Here is an 18,983-nt window from a genome sequence, read left to right on the forward strand (position 1 = left end):
AAATATATACAAAACTCTCCGATACATGCCATAGATATCGGTGTACCAATATTGACACATTTTAGGAAAACAGTAATTTCCAGGAAAATTTCAATTTTTCATACTAAATTTTTTAAAAAATTTTTGGAATCGGTTTTGAAGTTGTAAAATAGAGTACTTTTTGTCTAGTTTAATCAATATTTGAGTTATATGACTTGAAAAAATGTAGTTGGTCACCAGGACGAATGATAATCGAATTTGTCCCCTTATACCAAAAAGTTGACCAAACAGGAATATGGTGTTTTATATCGACCTGGAGGTATTTTTGTGGACAGAGGTGGCACTGGAGGCATGAGGTCGATATATTTATCGGCTTTAAAAACTAACCGGACTTATAATATATCGAAATCGCACCACATACATACCACAGGTGTCATATAAGAGGGTGTTTTGGCATAATACCTCCACTAAACGTACATATAACCACGAAAAACTTGCCATTTTTGCAAATATTTTTTGTGTTCTTATCGGATACGTTCAGATTAAGTAATCTAAGATCATATAGAAGGTTCAGGGGCCCTAAATTGCACTCTAGACTGTTGAAAATCGAATAAAACCTTGGTATTTTACAATTATCCTTAGCGACAGGATTCCAAAGGATATATTAATTTATTTAGTAAACTGAATACCTTTATGATGTGTCCAGATAATAAATAAAAGGTTTAACTCACAATGTATTATCAAAACAAAAATAATATCTTCAGATTTTGAATCAAATTTTCTCAGTTGCAAATGTTTTGAGCAGGACCAAATGTGAGTCCTAGCTTTGTTTTGTATATTTTTGTAAAATAAGTACAATTATGGTCAATTATTTTTTAAATCTTTAAAAAGCGGTCAATAAACAATCAATCTACAAAAATATTTGCACTTCAAATCCATAAATTACCTCAGAACTGTATAAAAAGTGAAGTAGTCATTCCAGTTGCAAATGTTTTGAGCAGCACTGTATGCTGCGTCCATCCGAACTGCGTGTCTTCAGACAAGAGAGAGGGTTTTACATGGCTAGTAACTCAGGAAATATCATTTACATTACATTGATAGATTTTTTGCCAGCATTATATGTATATGTGATTATGCTGTCTGTTCTGAGATTCGGCCCCGGAAATTCAGTGTGTAAGTTCAATTAAAAAACACTTGCTTGGCTGATTTTTTATTAGTGTTGCTTTTTTCCACTTCATTACATAAATTAAATATAAATTCATAGATGAAAACAACACTCCCACGTGGAGCATCTAGCTTGGATGAATACAGAGAGGGAAAAGACGTTGGGCGCCAATTTATCAAAATGGCTGACGTCATAAATGCAATATTTACATGGCAAATATTGGCAGCATCACAACAAGACGAAGTAAATATGTGTGGCAACACTGACATTGTCAAAAAAGACATGTAATTTTACTGCATTTAGGAACGCACTAGAGTTGGGCAATCTAGTTCCCGGAGCGGATCGATATTTCTAGTTCCTGTTCCCAAAAGGAACTAGTTCCTTAATTTAGTTCCATAGTTCCAAATAGTTCCGAGGCCGATATAGTTCAATGAATCTTTCTCTTTCATCGTTCCTTTCATTCCAAATAGTTCCGAGACCGAAATGGTTCAACGAATTTTTCTCTTTCATCGCTCTTTTCGTTCCAAATAGTTCCGAGATTGAAATAGTTCAACGAATCTTTCTCTTTCGTCGCTATTTTTGTTTCCTTCGTTCCAAATAGTTCCGAGACCGAAATGCTTTCATGGTTTGGTGGATGAATTGACATGGTTAGGTTAGGTTGATAAGAGGGGTGATGCTAGATCACCACATGCCCATGTGGACATACACTTAAGCCATAAGTAGGCCAGTTGTGCGCTCTAATTTTGGGTTAAGTAATATTATCTTTTTTGACTTAGTCTAGGATCTCTGTCCTATTTTCATAGTCTCTGATCTTTTTGAACTTGATTGTCCCAAATTGGTCGAGTCCTGGTATAATGTCATTCCCTAGTAACTGGGTTCTCAGATTTGTGAAGGCTTGACAATGGCAGAGGTAATGTTCCAACGTTTCGTCATCCTCTCCGCATGCTCTGCATTCACAGGTGCGCTTTTAGACCTAGGTGACCTGTAAGGATTCCTGTCAGTCTACTAATATCTTTTTTACTTAGTAAAAGTAATTCTTTTGTTTTGTCCTCGTCTGGGTTTCCCCATAGGATTTTTGTGGTTTTCCCTTCTCTTCACTACTCCAGAGGGATACATGTGCATTTTTGCCCATGTCTTTAGTTCTAGTCGCGTAGCTTTAAACGGCTTAGCGTTTTCTAGACTTACCGTGGTTTGCTCCTTGGCTTGTTTTGCCAAGGAGTTTGCTATTTCATTACCCCTAATCCCGGTATGCCCTGGTACCCATATAATGTTTACCTTACCGTGTTGGGAGTAATTATTTATAGATTTAATACATTCCAAGACAGTTCTAGATTTCACTGTCTTGGTTGATATAGCTCTAATGGCTGCTTTGCTATCCGTAAGGATATTTACAGTGGTAGGCCTTGTGTGAGTATCAAACCAAAGCAGACACTCTGTTATCGCCCGGAGTTCCGCCTGCAGGATCGTCTTATGATCCGGCAGACGGAGGGAGATTTCCGTTTCCGGTTCCATTATATAAAGACCCAGTCCGGTTCTCCCCCCTAGCACAGCCCCATCCGTAAAACCACAGCTTCCAGCGGGAATCTGTGCTAGAACTCCCCCGATCCACATGTCTCTGTCAGGTATTGACACTTCACACAAGGCTACTTTACTAGTTTCAGGTATACGGTCCGATACTACCTGATTTATAGATTCACCCGTTGTGACCTTTAATATGTTTTGGTGGTATGTTTGGTGGCTCTTTTCGATCCACTCGCTCATCGACTTTAGCCTTACAGCTGCGATGGCTGCCTCATACCTTACCTGAATATCTACTGGGTGTACAAACAAAATTGTTTCTAAAGCCCTAGTCGGTGTGGTCCTCATTGCTCCGCTAATGCTTAGGCAGCATGTTCTTTGGACCTTTTGCAATATTTCCACATTGCATTTTTTGTCCATGGCTGTCCACCATACCACAGACGCGTACGTTAGAATTGGTCTAATTACGCTTCTGTATAGCCAGTGTATCATTCTAGGATTGAACCCCCATTTTGAGCCTATCGCCCTTCTGCAGGTTGACCAACATATTTGGGCCTTGTTGGCCCTTTCTTTTATATGGTTTTTCCATTTAAGTTTCCTCTCCAGAATTACTCCTAGATATTAAACTGTACAAGAGATATTTATTGTCTTATCTAGAAAAACTGGTTCCTCGTAGTGACCCATTTTCATTTTCCTAGTGAATAGACATAATTCTGTTTTTTCCGGGTTGACGTTCAGACCTCTCGGCCTGGCCCAGTTAATAGCAATTTTTAGAGCCGTTTCTGCTCTTCGACAGAGTTGATTCGGATTCTTTCCCCTCAGAAGTATTATTACGTCGTCTGCGTAGCAGACTGGATCAAATCCTTCTTCGGTTAGGGTCCTCAAGAGACTATTTATGGTGGTAACCCACAACAGAGGTGAAAGTATCCCTCTCTGTGGAGTTCCTTGTCCAACTTTGTCTCTTATTTTAACGTCGTATAGCCCGCAGCTTATCCATATGTTCCTTGGCATGTTGTTTATCCAGTTCATTAAGGCCCTGTCTACCTACAACTTGTCTAAGGAGTGGATAAGTGTCTCGTTGCTTACGTTATTGAAAGCGCCTTCGATGTCGATGCATACAGCAAGTGTGTAAATTTTCATTTCGAAGGTTCTTTCTATGTGGTGTACTTACTACCTCATGCAAAGCGGTTTCCACTGATCTGCCTTTAACGTATGCATGTTGTTTGAATTTAAGCATATCGTTGGGGATCTTACTCTTTATCATGGTGTCGACTGTCCGTTCCATTTTTTTGAGTAAGAATGAAGTTAAACTTATCGGTCGATAAGATTTTGGTGTTGCATAACTTGCCTTGCCAAGTTTGGGTATAAAGACTACCCTTGCCTCCTGCCAGGCTATAGGAGTGTATGCAAGTTTTAAGCATGCATTGAAGATCCCGACCAGTTTGGACGCAATAATGTCAACTTCCCTCTGTAGTAAAGCCGGGAAGATCTGGTCTGGTCCAGCAACGTAACAACGTAAAATCGACGTAGGCGTTAAATTGAAGGAACCAGAAAAACAAAACGAACTATATGAACCGGTATAGTTCCTTGGAACTAGTTCGTTCCGGAACTACACAACTTTAGAACGCACACATTGCTTTAGTTTCTTAAAATTTGGAGTTTATTGAAAATAAATTTATTATTTTTTTACATACCACAGATCCGCCATTTCTAATTGTTTCTTTTGTATTTTTCTTGTTTTCTTCGCAAACGTCAGTTGGCATAACAATTGTTGTGGAGCACAAGTGGTGACACTGCACAAATTTCTCAATTACTGCGCAATGTGAAGTCGCGACGATGTCAATAAAAAGACAGACTGCATTTATGAAGTCACGACGATATCACTTGACGCATCATACTGCACTTATGAAGTCAGCAAATGTTTGTAACTGGCATGTTTAGGTGTCACAAATTAGAGAAACCTCCAAAATACCATTCGTAAAAATGTTCAACTTTTGCCGAGGAAGTAGCTAAAAGAATGGGTCTTGGTGTGCAAAGTATGGACCGAATCGGTCACTTCTTTCGAGAGTTATCGAACGCACCCACTGTAAAATAGTTTAAAATGTGTTGTGTGAATTTATATGTTGAACACGAAAACTAGTAAAACTTGCGCTTCCCATTAAACAAAAAGTGGCGCTGAATAACACCACTCTTCTCCCATTTGCTGCTATACAAAATTTGGTCGAGTGGGAACTAGAAAATTGAACACATTTGTATTCACGAATTTATTCACCTTGTTTACAAAATGTTGATATTCAAATGTCTTTGTTGCAGCAAGGCACAATCTACCTTTTTTATTGTGCTACGTGAAAAGTGTTGCCACTTTTGGTACTTTTTTCAGGCAAAAACAGGGTTGTATATTATGAGTACTATGATTTCGATGTTGATTTCGCTGAAATCACGAAATGAGATGATTTAATTTTTGTATGCGAAATCATGGCAAATTTTGCCTGATTTCGCACGAAATCACGAAACGACGCCGCATGTAAACCAAGCATTAATTTTTTAAATTATTTTTTTTTTCGGAACTTCTGTCTCCCTTATATAAGAAAGTATGAACGACCCGCAAAAGATTTACAAAATAGTAACCGGGACCAAGGCAAGTACCGACGAAAATCGGTAAAACGAAAATGCAAAATTATGAATGAAAAGTTCAAATAGAAGTTGACAACAATCTTGTAATCGGTTGAACTTTAAGACAAGTTTTTTTGTCATTAACTTACGGGGAAAAGTCGTTAATTATCGAAATTACAATCATTTTAATTTTAGATTTAACGACATCAGTAGTGCGATTCTCTAACTCATTTTTTGAGTTACCGACAAAAATCGGTAACATTAAATCGCAAAATTATGAATGTAAAGTTCAAAAAAAAAAAATGTTGCCAACACTGTAGCTATCGGTAGAACTTTTCGACTACGTTTTATTGGTCGCTAACTTACCGAATAATATCGTTAATTACCGAAATTATAACCATATTAATTTTACCGACATTTGTCGGTAACTCAAAAAATGAGTTAGAGAATCGCACTACTGAGGGGAGGTACCAGAAGAAATAAACTTTTAAATTGTAAGAGCACATAAAACTCGAACAATTCCCATATTTATTACAAATAAAAGGTTGCCAACGTGATGCAATGGTATGCAGATCCGCCTTGCACTCGGAAGGTCGGCGGTTCGTTAGAGATGCCGTAAGGCTCGACGAAAAACGGTCATTGAGCTAATATGAATCGGGGTGCATTCATTGATATATGAGAAGTCTCCCTTGTCCCTTCTGGGATGTTCAAGGAAAACTATTATTATTACAAATAAAACAGACTTTGGTTGGTGACTGTAGGGATTTTGGGAAGTTTCTTATCTCCTGAAGATTGAACTTCCGGAATAAAAAATAAATCGTTGTATTGTCAGGACCACATGGGCAAAATTTTCAAAACCATCTGAGAATAGACCTTAAACTGAACTTACTTATGGGCCGATTTAGATGAAGTTCAAATTTATAGATACTACACTAGTTAACAAAACGAATGCCTTTATGTCTACCTACGGCAGGGAAAGTAATATAATTCATAATTTTAAAATTAAAGAAGAACAAAACAACGAAATTAATTTGAAATGGTACTTGACTCTCCATTTAGCTATTATTTCCAGCAAAACATCTAGGTCCATCAACTTGGGCAAGCGTGGTAGTGATGTAAAGCCTTCAACTCTAGCTAAAGAATGAGAGCGATTTTATTGAAATTTTGATTTACTTAAGTACTTAGGATGAGACGCGAATAGTATTAGTCGTACAAAATGGTATTAAGATCAAAGATGTAATTAGTAGTACTATTTACAAAATATGTACATGGTTGGATTTTTAACCGTTGAATTCAAATATTTAAACATATGTTGCGTAATACTAATTGAATTAGTGAAAACGTATACGTAAAGTATTAAAATAAAATATATACATAAGGGAAATTCTAATAATAAAAGTTGATCCGCTTCAAACTTATCATTAGCCATCATTGTTATATTACGATTTCAAGAAGATAAGCTATCCAAATTCCGTTAATTTTTACTTGAATAGCATTAAGTGTCAGGCTACTCGCAGTGTCATGCAACTCGCAGTTGTGCCTATGGGCACGGATGTATCCTGAATGAATCTGGTATAAATGTGAACCAACGCGGAAAACTGAGCGACTATATATCATCAGTCCTGAGATTTGACGATATTGACGTCGTTATACCTAGTAAAGACGACTGGAACCGCAGTAACCCCCCTCTGGACGGTCTGGCTTTTTATACAGACGGTTCCAAGATGGAGGAAGGTACCTGGGCTGGCGTCTACTGTGAAAAACTATCTCTTGAGTACAGCTACAGGCTAGACAGCAACTGTAGTGTCTTCCAGGCTGAAATCTTCGCGATTTGGAAGGCAGCGGAATTGATAAAAAGTTTGGATGCAGAAATCTTTGAACCGGTGACTATCTTTGTGGATAGTCAAGCGCCTCTTAAAGCCATTAAATCCTGCAACATCAAATCCGATGTCGTCCTTAAGTGTAGATCAGCCTTGGGAACGCTAACTAACGGCTTCCGGCTATGCTGGGTACCAGGACACCGCGACTATCTGGGTAATGAAAGAGCAGATGAATTAGCTAGACGAGGATCGCAGTCCAGAGACCTAGCTATCGCTGACTCTATCAAACCACCTATTTGTCATTTCTTCCAAAAAATTTGAAACGTTCTCTGACGAAAGAGCCAGTGAATTGTGGCATAATGAACCTAGGTGCATTGTGGCAAGATCCATATGGCCGTCTCTGTTAGTCATAAGAACGAACTCTCTGTTGAACCTGAGTAAAGCTGAAGTTAGAGTAACGACGGGAGTCATTACTGGACACTGCTATATCAGGATACCATCAAATGGGATGAGGATGTTACTGCAGACTCTGTGAGGACGAGGAGGAGTTAGAGACGATCGAGCACATCCACCGTGTCTAACTTTCTACTCAACTGTGGAACCTGCTGTGATCTACAACATCATCAAAAATCTGAAGTGGCTGGGACAGGGCAACCTGAACGCGTAAATTAATTCAACTATTCTGCCTACCATTAAAAATAAAACTTTTTTCCTTCTCTAAAACTATTTCTCCCCTCTTAAACTTTCTTGTAATTTATTCGCTCTTTACTTTTTTAACAACTTTCTCTTTTTATTTCTTCCCCCTATCCACTCTTTTCCATCTCCTCTTTTCTTTGCAGCATGTTCCTCTTTTTTCTACTGGATGATCACAATGGACCGGAAGGTCAATGGTATTTCACACCTACATTTCCCTAAATGTTGACCTCAGTCTATACGTTTCTTCTTTTTTTTATCGAAATTTGACATATGTCAGCTTATGTTTAATTGGATAAAAATAAGAAACGCTTTCCGGCTGCTATCAGAGGCGCTAAGGTATGAATCTATTTAAATTGGAATACAAAATAAAATCTATTCCATGCCTTGATATCAATTTAAATCATAGATGTCATAAGACAAGGTTATTAAATGGCAGGTGGCGAGAAGAATAAGACGACAAAGAAGGAGAAACTATGAAGGCAATCTCAAAGGGGAACAGTTTCTATTCAATAAAATTGCCAAGATAAGTTACGTTTTTTGTTGGTTCCTTTTTTCACTTGCATTGTGTTTTGATATCGTACTAATTAAAACCAATAAATTTATTGACAACAGCAATACAGATACAAAGCAAGTGCGGCTAGCTATCCCAATACATTCATCGTGGATATATTTTATTCTTTTAAGAATTTACAGTAAGATGGGTAAAATGCAAAAATCAAGAAAAATTACATGGGTTAGGTATTGTCGATTGGGATCTTCTCATGATAATGTTCTTCCTTATTCCCCAAATTAAAATGGGGAACCCAATATATTTATGACCATCATAAAAAAAACTGGAATTTTTATTCAAATATACTTATTGTATGCCATTATTTTCATGGATTTATTTAAGGCCCCATTAGAAGGGTTCACCAACTTAAATATCCACATATCCACCACAGTAGGCTGCTGAGTAAATGAGAAAAAAAGTAGAACAACATTCTTATAAGGTATCAATCAGCTCAGGCCCAAAATACAACAACAACAACAACACTAATAACAATGACCTAAACAGTGAGAGATAAGAAACTAAATTGGAAACTGCAAATCAACAAAATAAAAAAAGAAGAATGAAAAAAAAACATGACCCAACACCACCACCAATGGACAATAGGAGGTGGTAGTTCATAGTCATTGCTCTTATGCTTCTTCTTCATCTCGACATCATGCTGTTTTGTTTATTTCAATTCATTGATGGTGATACTAAAAATATCCGATACGATACAAATATAAATTAACACCATTTTCAATTTTTATTCTACATCATCATCATCGTCGTCATCTCTGGCCAGGTAAGCTGCTAAAAAAAGAGGTTATAGGGTTTTCAAACATATAAAAAAACTGACGGGAGAGGGCCAAAAGAATTATGTAAAAAAACTGCTAACATATGTAGTCAGCAATTAACCTGTATAACATTAGGGCTGTAGATGTACAAAGAAATACTTATATACCTAAGTACATACATTTTGTAGGTTATTATAATGGATTACGAAACTGTCTTCCCTTGATAGAGTTTAATCAGGACACAACCGAAAAAGAGGAGGAAGTACTACAAAATAATATCAATAGTTTAGTCCATATTTACATTAGGCAATTTTCCTTGCGGCAATTGTCAGTTTTTAGGTGAGTGATGTTGTTGAGAGGCAAAGGGTTACCATATGCCTCACCTCTCTCTCCAACAAACTGACACTTGTCGCATGTAAACTCGCCTAATGTAAATTGGGACTTATGCTAGAACAAGTAAATTTAACATTAGGTCTGTACGATAACCCAAAAGTTTGTACAAATTTGTACTAGATTCAAAGAAAACAAGAAGATCTTATTTTCAAACACTATAGCTTCGTTCCAGAACTAAACAGTTTTTACACATTTAACACATTTTGCACATTTCTCCCCAAAATGTGTTCCCGTACACAAAAAAAAAATTGCAAAATGTTCACTTCTCTTTGAAAAACAAGTAAAAACGTATCAGTCGGCTTTGCCGACAGAGATATGCCCTCAGCCTGTGTGAAGTTACCCTAAAGAGAAGACCTTTATGGACCATTTTCTAAGATAAACTACATTTGGATAAAATATTAAATCTTTGTATCCCCTTGAACCAAATCGGCATGCCCGTTTTAGTGAAATTTTTTAAACTTTTGTGGGGGAGGTACCCGAAGGAGTGGACCGATATGGCTCACCTTCGAACTTAAACCAAGTTTGGACCAAGTATTACGAAGGCCAAACTTTGGACTGAATCGGCTGATCCGTTCGAAACTTACCGTCCGCTCCAGCTACTGATGTCATAGGGGTTTTACAGCTTTAGGGTCATTTTCTCAGGAACTATAGACTTGCCCCTGAAAAAACTTGTTCCGTCGTAATGGGGACAACGAATACAAATTGCTACAACAGAAATCAAAGAGATTCGAGTGCAGTTCTTAAAGTGAACTTATCGAAAATTTGGTGTGGGAGGTACCCAAAGGAGTGGACAAATATAGTCCTTATTCAAACCAGATATATATTTGGTAGATATATTGGAATGTGAAGAGTATGGACCTAATAGGTCACTGCCATCAAGAGTTATCGTACGAACCATTTTTCCGAACATTTTTGAACATTTGTGGGGGAGGTATCTGAAGGAGTGGACCAATATGGCTTATCTTCGAACTTAAACTATGTTTGGACAAAATATTACTAAGGCCAAATTTTGGACCCAATCGGCAGGTCCGTTCGAGAATTATCTTGCGCTCCAACCACCTCACACGGTGCCATAGGGGTTTTATGCAATTTTCAGGCTATTTTCTCAGGGAGTATGGACTTGCCCCTGATGAAACTTGTACCGTCGTACAGGGAGCAGTGAATACAAGTTGCTAAAACAAAAATCAAAACGATTCGACAGATGGCCCTAAACTGAACTTTTCCGAAATTTTGTGTGGTAGGTACCAGAAGGAGTGGACCGATTAGGTCCATATTGAAACCTTATCTAAGTCTGGTACACATTTCACAATGGGCAAAGTATGATCCAAATCGGTTACCCCCTTCAACAGTTATCGTGCGCACAAATTTTTCGAACATTTTCGAACTTTTGTGAGGGAGGTACCGGAAGGAGTGTACCGATATAGCCCATCTTCGAACTTAAACTAAGTTTGGGCAAAATATTACGAAAGCCAAAATTTGAACCGAATCGGTTCATCCGTTCGAGAGTTATCGTGCGCTCCAGCCAGACAGACAGACGGACGGACATTGCTCAATCGACTCCAAATTGTCTGAAACACATTTCGTCCAAACATACTTGGGGTCTAAAACCATTATTTCGATGAGGCACATTTTGACCGTATGAAAATTTATATACCCTCGTTAGCATAAATGCTGAGGGTATAAAAAATGGAGCTGAATAGCTTTTTCTTTAGAAATTGTTTACACGACAAATTTGGGCGAGCAAAAATGTGCAACATGTTTGCCGGCTTCTGATTGGCTGATACGCCGACGTTGACATTTGTTCCAGTTTTTTGACGTCTGTACATTTTGGAAAAATGTGTATGTGGAACTCATTTTTGATAGTTCGCTCTTTTGCCACTTTTATTATTAAAAAAGTACAGGAACGAAGCTTATGTAATGCAACTTCTTAGTAAGAACATTAAGATCCACAAAATCAAATTCCTTAGCAAATCTAAGAATACTCTGTCTACTCCTCTACAACCTGCGTCAATTCTACTGTAGACTAGAGTTGTACTTTCTAGTTCATTTTACTAATAGCTTCTTTTAGTTTAGGTCTTTTAAGTGAACTAGGTCGTTCTTTTAGTTCAATCGTTCGTTACTTACATTTTAACATGGTACAAATACACAGGTAGCCGCATCGGCAATTGTTGGCAACATAAGATGTCAAAATTTGACATCAATTCAATGCAATTGACACATTATGTTACCATCAGCTGACATGATAATGCTACCTGTATTAATGTACCATGCATTTTAAAAAGGCATCAGTTAACTTAGACGGCATCATATTTTGCATGCGTCAATGAAGTCGTTCGGTCGGGGCTCAGTGAACTACATCGATCAATTAATGAATTGAACTAGCTATACAACTTACTACAGACATGTTCAAAAATATTAAATAAGACTCAGGGGTCGATTATCGATAGTAATTATCTTATTTTTTCAATTATCGTTGAGTGGCGTTGGCAGTTGCCAAAATTACTTTATGTATGGCAATTTTCAACTGAAGTTGCGAATCTCAGTTAACGAATCGGTTATTTTTCAGCAACCACCTATTTTCAGTTACAGTGAACACATTTTCGAACAAACGAAAAGGAAAATAAACATTTTCTTGACAATTGTTGATTTTTTGCATCATTAGTTAATTTTGTGTATCAAAAATATGATGAAAATAACGACAAAACAACAGTCGTTAATTGATAAATTGAGTGCAAATCCAATGTGCACATGTGTTCCATTTATACAGCCAACTACACCAGGGAATTTCGTTTATGAATAAAAATGATTTTTATTTTGCCTTTTTCCTCCTCCGCTAACTTCGAAACGATCCAATTTTGGCACAACTTGTCCTCTATCAAGTGGACAACTTTCTTCAATGCGTTCGACAATGTAGTTTGAGCCATGTAATCATTTCCAATGGGCTTTTGGAAACTTCCCACCGGAAAAAATCTCATCGCTGCGCACACTTTTAAAAGTCATCCTTTAACTTTTCCACAATGTAAACTACGGCATCCGCTGGCAATGGAAAATATGCCTTACACCTAAATAATTTACTGATTACACAGATCTTTCCAACATGAGCATCAGCTTACAATGCAGATGACAATTCCAATGGATTCGACGTGTCCCTCAAATTTCTTCTAATATGTAGATGCAATGTCCTGTACATATTCCTGATAAAAAAATTATTCCACTGAACTTATCATTTTAAAATAGTTTTTTTTGGCGAATTGTGTTTGGTATTGAATGTAGGGTTGACAAGTTTGAAAAAAAACACTGATCGATAACACGTTTATCAACCAATACATCAATAATACATACAAAATTTCATCTGTCGCGCAGGCAATTGACAACGCATCTCATGTTTAGTAGCAATGCTTCATCGACCCCTTAATGTGTCCCAGATTAATTCCTAAAACCAAACTGGTTTGCAAACATAATATGTTTTGCCTTAATATACGCTGTAAATGTTATCTTATATTTTAATTTCAAATATCTTGTCAAGCACTGATAAAACTGCAAGTGGTCAAAACATTGAACCTTGTAAAAAGAGTCTTACATCCCCTCCAGATGAAATCCAAACGAAACCCCCTGAAATCCCAGTAACCAAACTCGGCATCAACACAAAGACATGAGGATAAAACAAAAATAGGAATGACAGGTTATAGCGCCAATGAGAGGAAAATGGCACCACTAAATAAGCGAGGACCCTAACCACTGCACAAATCAAAGTCGGCGTTGTTTTTCGTGGCTATGTACCACCAACACCTGTCATAAAAGAGAGTTCGCAAATTCCCCTCTCTTTTCTGCCCCTCTCTACCTTATCTTCCCCCTGTTCCTTTTACTGTCCCAGTTTCCAGGGATTTTAAATAAAAAAAGGCGGCGTCGTTTCTATGCAACGATTTGGCAAAACGAACCTGGTTGTACGGTTTCCAAAGCAATCTGGCCACTCCTTTCCAAACGCAGAACATCATCTCTACTTTCATTGAAAAAGATCGAACTCAGACTAACAGTTGGTCTAATCACAGGTCACTGCAACATCAGAGCAATGTCTTATAAATGGGGTAGAACCGAAAGGCGCCGGATGAGGAGGAATTAGAGACAATCGAACATTTACTGTGCCGCTGTCCAATGCTCACGAGCAAAAGACTACGGATAACGGGTGAACACACGATCCAGTCTCTCTCATTCTTCTGTGAAACCGAACCAAAAAGTCTTCTTCTTTTTGCCAAGAGTCTAAAATGGCTGCAGCAAGAAGAATTGGCAGTATTTTCTTTCCCAGCTTCTACTTCAATTCTATCCTCCTAAATATTTCCCTTTCTTCTACATCATATTTTATTTCTCTCCTTTCAGCAAACAACAAACCCCCCCACCCCACAGCAAATGGCATCGCATATGATCAAAGTCTCAGGTATAAGCGAAATGAGATGGAGTAAAATGGATGTCGACCTAAAAACAATAACGGTAAGAGGCTCATAGAACTGTGTCAAACATTCCAGCTGGTCATTGGTGGCTCCATCTTCCCGCAGGAAATTCATAAATACACTTGAATATTTGCTAGTAACAAATAGATCACATATGCGTCAGACGTCAGAAACAAAAGAGGAGCTGACATTGACAGTGACCACGAGAAACGAAAGCAACTACGCCTACAACAGCTCCAAGCAGCACAACCAAAAACACCCTAGCCTCGACAATACGCGAAAAGTTACTAATAAATCAACACCATACATGGGAAGACATCAAATTAACATATCACCAAGTTGCGTAGTCCAACAACAGAGAAACATTTGAATATCGGACGACACTTGGAACCCATTTTCTCAAAGAGGGGAACTTAAGATGCAGTTAAAGAAGAACAGAGAGAAAGCAGTTAGCCAGAACAACATGAGAAAGCTATACCGGATAATAGATAGCCTCACGAATAGAAGGTGTACCAGGGGCCAAGCAATGAAAGATCGTAAAGGTATGCTACTAATGAACAACGATAACCAAATTCAAAGATAGAGAGAAAATTTCGAAGAAATTTGTGAAATGTAAAATAGCAATCCAATGGAAAATACGCTAAATACATATACAATGAAACCCTCCCAGCTTGAAGGAAATAAAACAGGAAATAGAACATCTAAAATGTAACAAAGCAGCTGGAAAAGATGTTTTACCGGCGGAATCTCTACAAGCCGGTGACAGAACCGCAGCTGAGTTACATCGATCTCACATCATATCAACTTGGGAGGAAAGACTGCCTCCAACGTGCAAGAAAGGCATCATCCAAAACCGGACAAATCAGTTAATATCGGAGAATTTTACAAGCCAACTTTCTTCTCCCAACCATGACTGAAAGCCGTCAGCCAACAACATGGATTCAGGAAAACTTACAGCAACATAATCGGCCCCAACGACATCGTTACGAGCATTGCGAACGGCTTGAACTAGGCAACGATCAAGGTAGAGCTACTTTTCCCTTGTTATTCAATTTTTACCTTGCAAAGCTTCCAGTACTACCAGTCGGACATGATTGCACTGTAATTGCAATGGACGTAAATGTGTGTGCCATAATTAACAGCTATCTGGACACAGTTCACAACATTTCCAGGAGCGTAAGCTGACTATCTCGCCTACAAAATCCTCTGCCATTCTGTACATTTCCTGGACAAAGGAAATAAAAGACGTTCATTGTCGCATCGATGACGGACGAACGTGGACCATCTACATGAGGAGACAAGGTTATCCGACAGTACCCCCTGTCATGACATCATTCATCCACTACCTAGGCACATCCCGATGGACTACAGATGTTAATGCCTGGCCATCCGACATGTCGTACCACGGGACATCAATTGACTGTCAATAGCAGCAGCACAGGGAACGCTAGTCAAGCTACCACATGCTATGGGATAAACAGAGTCCTACAGCAATATCCAACAGCGATATCTGAAAACGTAAGCATCCATGATGGAAAATTACTTATAACAACTACATTTAGAAAGAGAAGCGTTCGAAAATTTGGAAAATTTTAACTTTAAACCTTCAGAGAAAGGTAGAAATTCAGATTTCGAACGCGATAAAAACACCCCTCGTGGAAATTACAACTAAGGCGGAGGATGCCCAAAATATGGTAAATAAAGGATGTCTGGGGAACAACGTCGAAAACTCAAGATGAGCAAGGAAAGCATAAAGGCGTAACAGTAAGATGCTCTTAAGGCGATTCTGAACGCTTCAAGCCCCCGAAAAAACATTGGTTACCATCCTGATAATCCTTTAACAAAAGTTGACAGAGTGATATAGAATATGAAAAAGATTAACACAGCCGGGATTCTGAGAAGATATCTAAGACTATGCAGAAGAGTGAGTTGTAGTCAAGAAACATAACGATGCCGTAAACTCCTAACGGTGGTAACTCCTGAATAATTTTTGATAGTTGTGTCAGCATTTCGTGCCCAAAGTTTTTGGGACTTATGTCCGATGGTATGAGGCGGACAATGAAGTTGTTAAACTAGCAAGATGGAGTTCTCAATCTTCCGACCTACGGATGGACGAGTGCACCAAGACAACCGCTTCGCATCTTCCTTGACAAATTCAACAAGTTCTACAATGAGAAAACCGCAAGAATCTGGCATCACGAATATAGAAGAAAGGAAAGGTAAGCTCAGGACGTAGAACAGAGACATTGTCAGATCTAAAGGTCTCGATACATAAGAAGCCTCGCCTAGCCTGGCTTTCTTGCCATGCTTCATTTCTAATATAATAAAAATAAAAGAATTAAGGCCTAGGTACATAAGAATCCTCGTCGCCTGGCTTTCTTGCATTGCTTCAGTTTTGGCATAATAAAAATAAAATAATAAAGAAGGCCGAGTCAATTTCAAAGTAGGTTGCAAATTCCACATCCTTTAGATGGCAATGTATCCTATCGTCGATGACATATGAACATACATATGTGATAGTTTGAATGTCTACATTGCTGACTTAGTGCAGTTCTTCCATCTGAGAAATATGAAAACTGTTCACCATCTGTACGGCGGAAATAAGACTCCGCCCGAATATATTGGTCCTTATTCTGGCCATGATATTTGGGTATTACGTTCGCAAGCATGTTTAAGTCGTCAACGTAAGCCATTGCTATTTGCGACAAGAGCAGAAGTAGGAATAAGGTTCTCAAGTCCCTGGTCGGCAGCACTTGGGGTGCTGACAAAGAATGGTAAGCTGTGCGGCGCCAGTTTGATATGCAAATGTTAGCGGCGCTACACAGTGGAAGAATATTCAAACCTGCCAGAAGGCGTTCTCATGACACCAGTGGACCATTTTGATGAGGAGACGAAGATTTTACCGGTACATCAACACAACAAGATGTTGTCGATTCAGTACCTGCTTCGATATTACGGCATGAGGCTTTGCTTTAATCAATTGTCACGCTAGTCCCTCAGAAGCCCAAATCTCAGAAAGTATAGATTTTCCCAAATAGAATAACGGCTAACCTCATTTATAAGGATGTATTTGAAACAATGAAATTGACATTTGATATCCAGTGGATTTATTAAATCCGCTTATATGTAAACGTACTGTAAGCACCGCTGTGGTCGGTTCAACACGAGCTATCAGTGGTGGACATTTCAGAACGGAACAAGAGGGTCATCTAAAGTGATCGTTACGCTATGTTTACATCATATAACCATTGGAATTGACAATTTCCCCCTCGAAATGGGGGACAACCTATCCTAGTAGATACATCTTTCCTGAACACTTTGTAAGGGGTGTCATAAAAATGTACACACATTTTGTTGCTGTCACACCGCTCCAAAAGGGTATCATTTAAGTGATAATCTCCTTTTTCGACATTCAAAAATTATGTTCTGTCATTTGGCTAAACTTTTAATTTAAACCACCATCCAATGGAAACTATTAAGTTTGATCCTGATGTCATTTTTCTAACACACAGCACAACATCTAATAAAATAAATGGTCATTTATTACCAAAAAAGGAAAAAACAATAAGAAGAAGCAGAAAAGAAATAACAATACACCAACAAAACCACAAAAGAAAAGCAAATAAAAGAATTTACAACAAAAAAAAAAAACATAAAACTTGGCTGCCGAAAAAAATCAATGGTCACCGCTGCCGCACACAACACACATTGAATTGTAACGTCGTCTTCGAAAGAAAATTGGTCGTCGCAGGAATCACAAAAAGAGGCAATGGCCAAAAACCAACCAACCAACAAGCAGAAGGCAAAGACGAAGACGAACTAATAAACAAATGACCTTGTTTTAATTTAATATTTTACAACAATTACAACATACATAGCTTCGCTTCTCCTTTTGATTCTTTTTCTCGTTTTTCGTAAAAATTTTTGCAAAACAAAAAAAAATAATACACCAAAATTGTTGTTGATGTAATACAACAACGGCAACAACAAAAGATGAAAAAGAGTCGCGTGTATCAATGCGTGTTTTAGCTGAGCAGCAGAGTATTTTGGTTATTTGGGGTTGAGTAATACCAACAACATATAATGGCAAGAGAATACGACCGACCAACGGGACACACGAAAGAGAGAGCACAAGTGTGAAAGTACCTGAGAAAATAAATGTTTTGTGTTTAACCAATCAACCGACGACTAACAAACAAACACTTAATTTAACAGCAAATATATAATAAAAACACATTAAACTTTACATTTTGTTTTTAAAAGACAATGATGTAAACTCTATTAAAGTAAACCGATCTCTCCTCTTCGGTTGATAGTCACATTTAAAGGTATTTGTTGACAATAAAAACATGTGTTATAGCCAAAAATAGCACTGACGTCATTTCTTAAAAAAGAAAACAAATTAAAAAATAAAACATTGAAAAAATCTACAAAACATTACAAGTTTTTTATTCACACCAAAATATAAAGAAATCCGTTTGAAAACTTCCACATTACATGCCTTTATTTTACAAATATTCCAGCCAGTTGGTGTAAAGAGGAGGGACACAAACAAATATGCCTACAAATAGCATAGAGAGTATAACGATACACAAATGTTTCCAACACACAAACCCCTAAGAAAAAAAGTAATTGAAAATATCAATGTTTTGCTAACACACCAAATAAATGATGATTATTGGTGGTATATTTTTTCCATCCCTAAATCCCTCCAATAACATCTCACTCCATCCCTCCCTCCCTCCAGCCTTCTATTTGCACAATGACAACTGACACATTGAGGTGCAGAAAATCTGACGTCATGTCTTAAATTGAAATCTACTAGCACACAAAAAACAATAACAAAATTAGTATGTCCAAAATACTTTTTTACAAGAAAAATAAAAAAGCAGTAAATCGTATGGGACCCCAAATAAACAGAAAAACTCTGCTAAATAAATTAAAATTGCTAAATAAATTATAATTGAAAATTTAACAACAGCCTAAATATATGCTGCTCTTTTCAGTTTCTTACTCGTTTTCTGTCTGATA

The 18,983-nt window shown here is 37.8% G+C and overlaps 1 long non-coding RNA gene across 1 annotated transcript; it reads left to right on the forward strand.

Annotated features, from left to right (window-relative positions):
• The first annotated feature begins 1,276 nt into the window (after positions 1-1,276).
• LOC141394621 (uncharacterized) lies at positions 1,277-17,514 on the forward strand. The gene is made up of 3 exons (XR_012410464.1): positions 1,277-1,814; positions 4,166-4,772; positions 5,053-17,514. It is a non-coding gene; the product is annotated as an uncharacterized lncRNA (long non-coding RNA).
• Positions 17,515-18,983: the final 1,469 nt, after the last annotated feature.

This window comes from Musca autumnalis, unplaced genomic scaffold (genome assembly GCF_047663935.1).
Source record: "Musca autumnalis isolate F117 unplaced genomic scaffold, ASM4766393v1 scaffold_2, whole genome shotgun sequence".
Lineage (NCBI taxonomy): Eukaryota > Metazoa > Arthropoda > Insecta > Diptera > Muscidae > Musca > Musca autumnalis.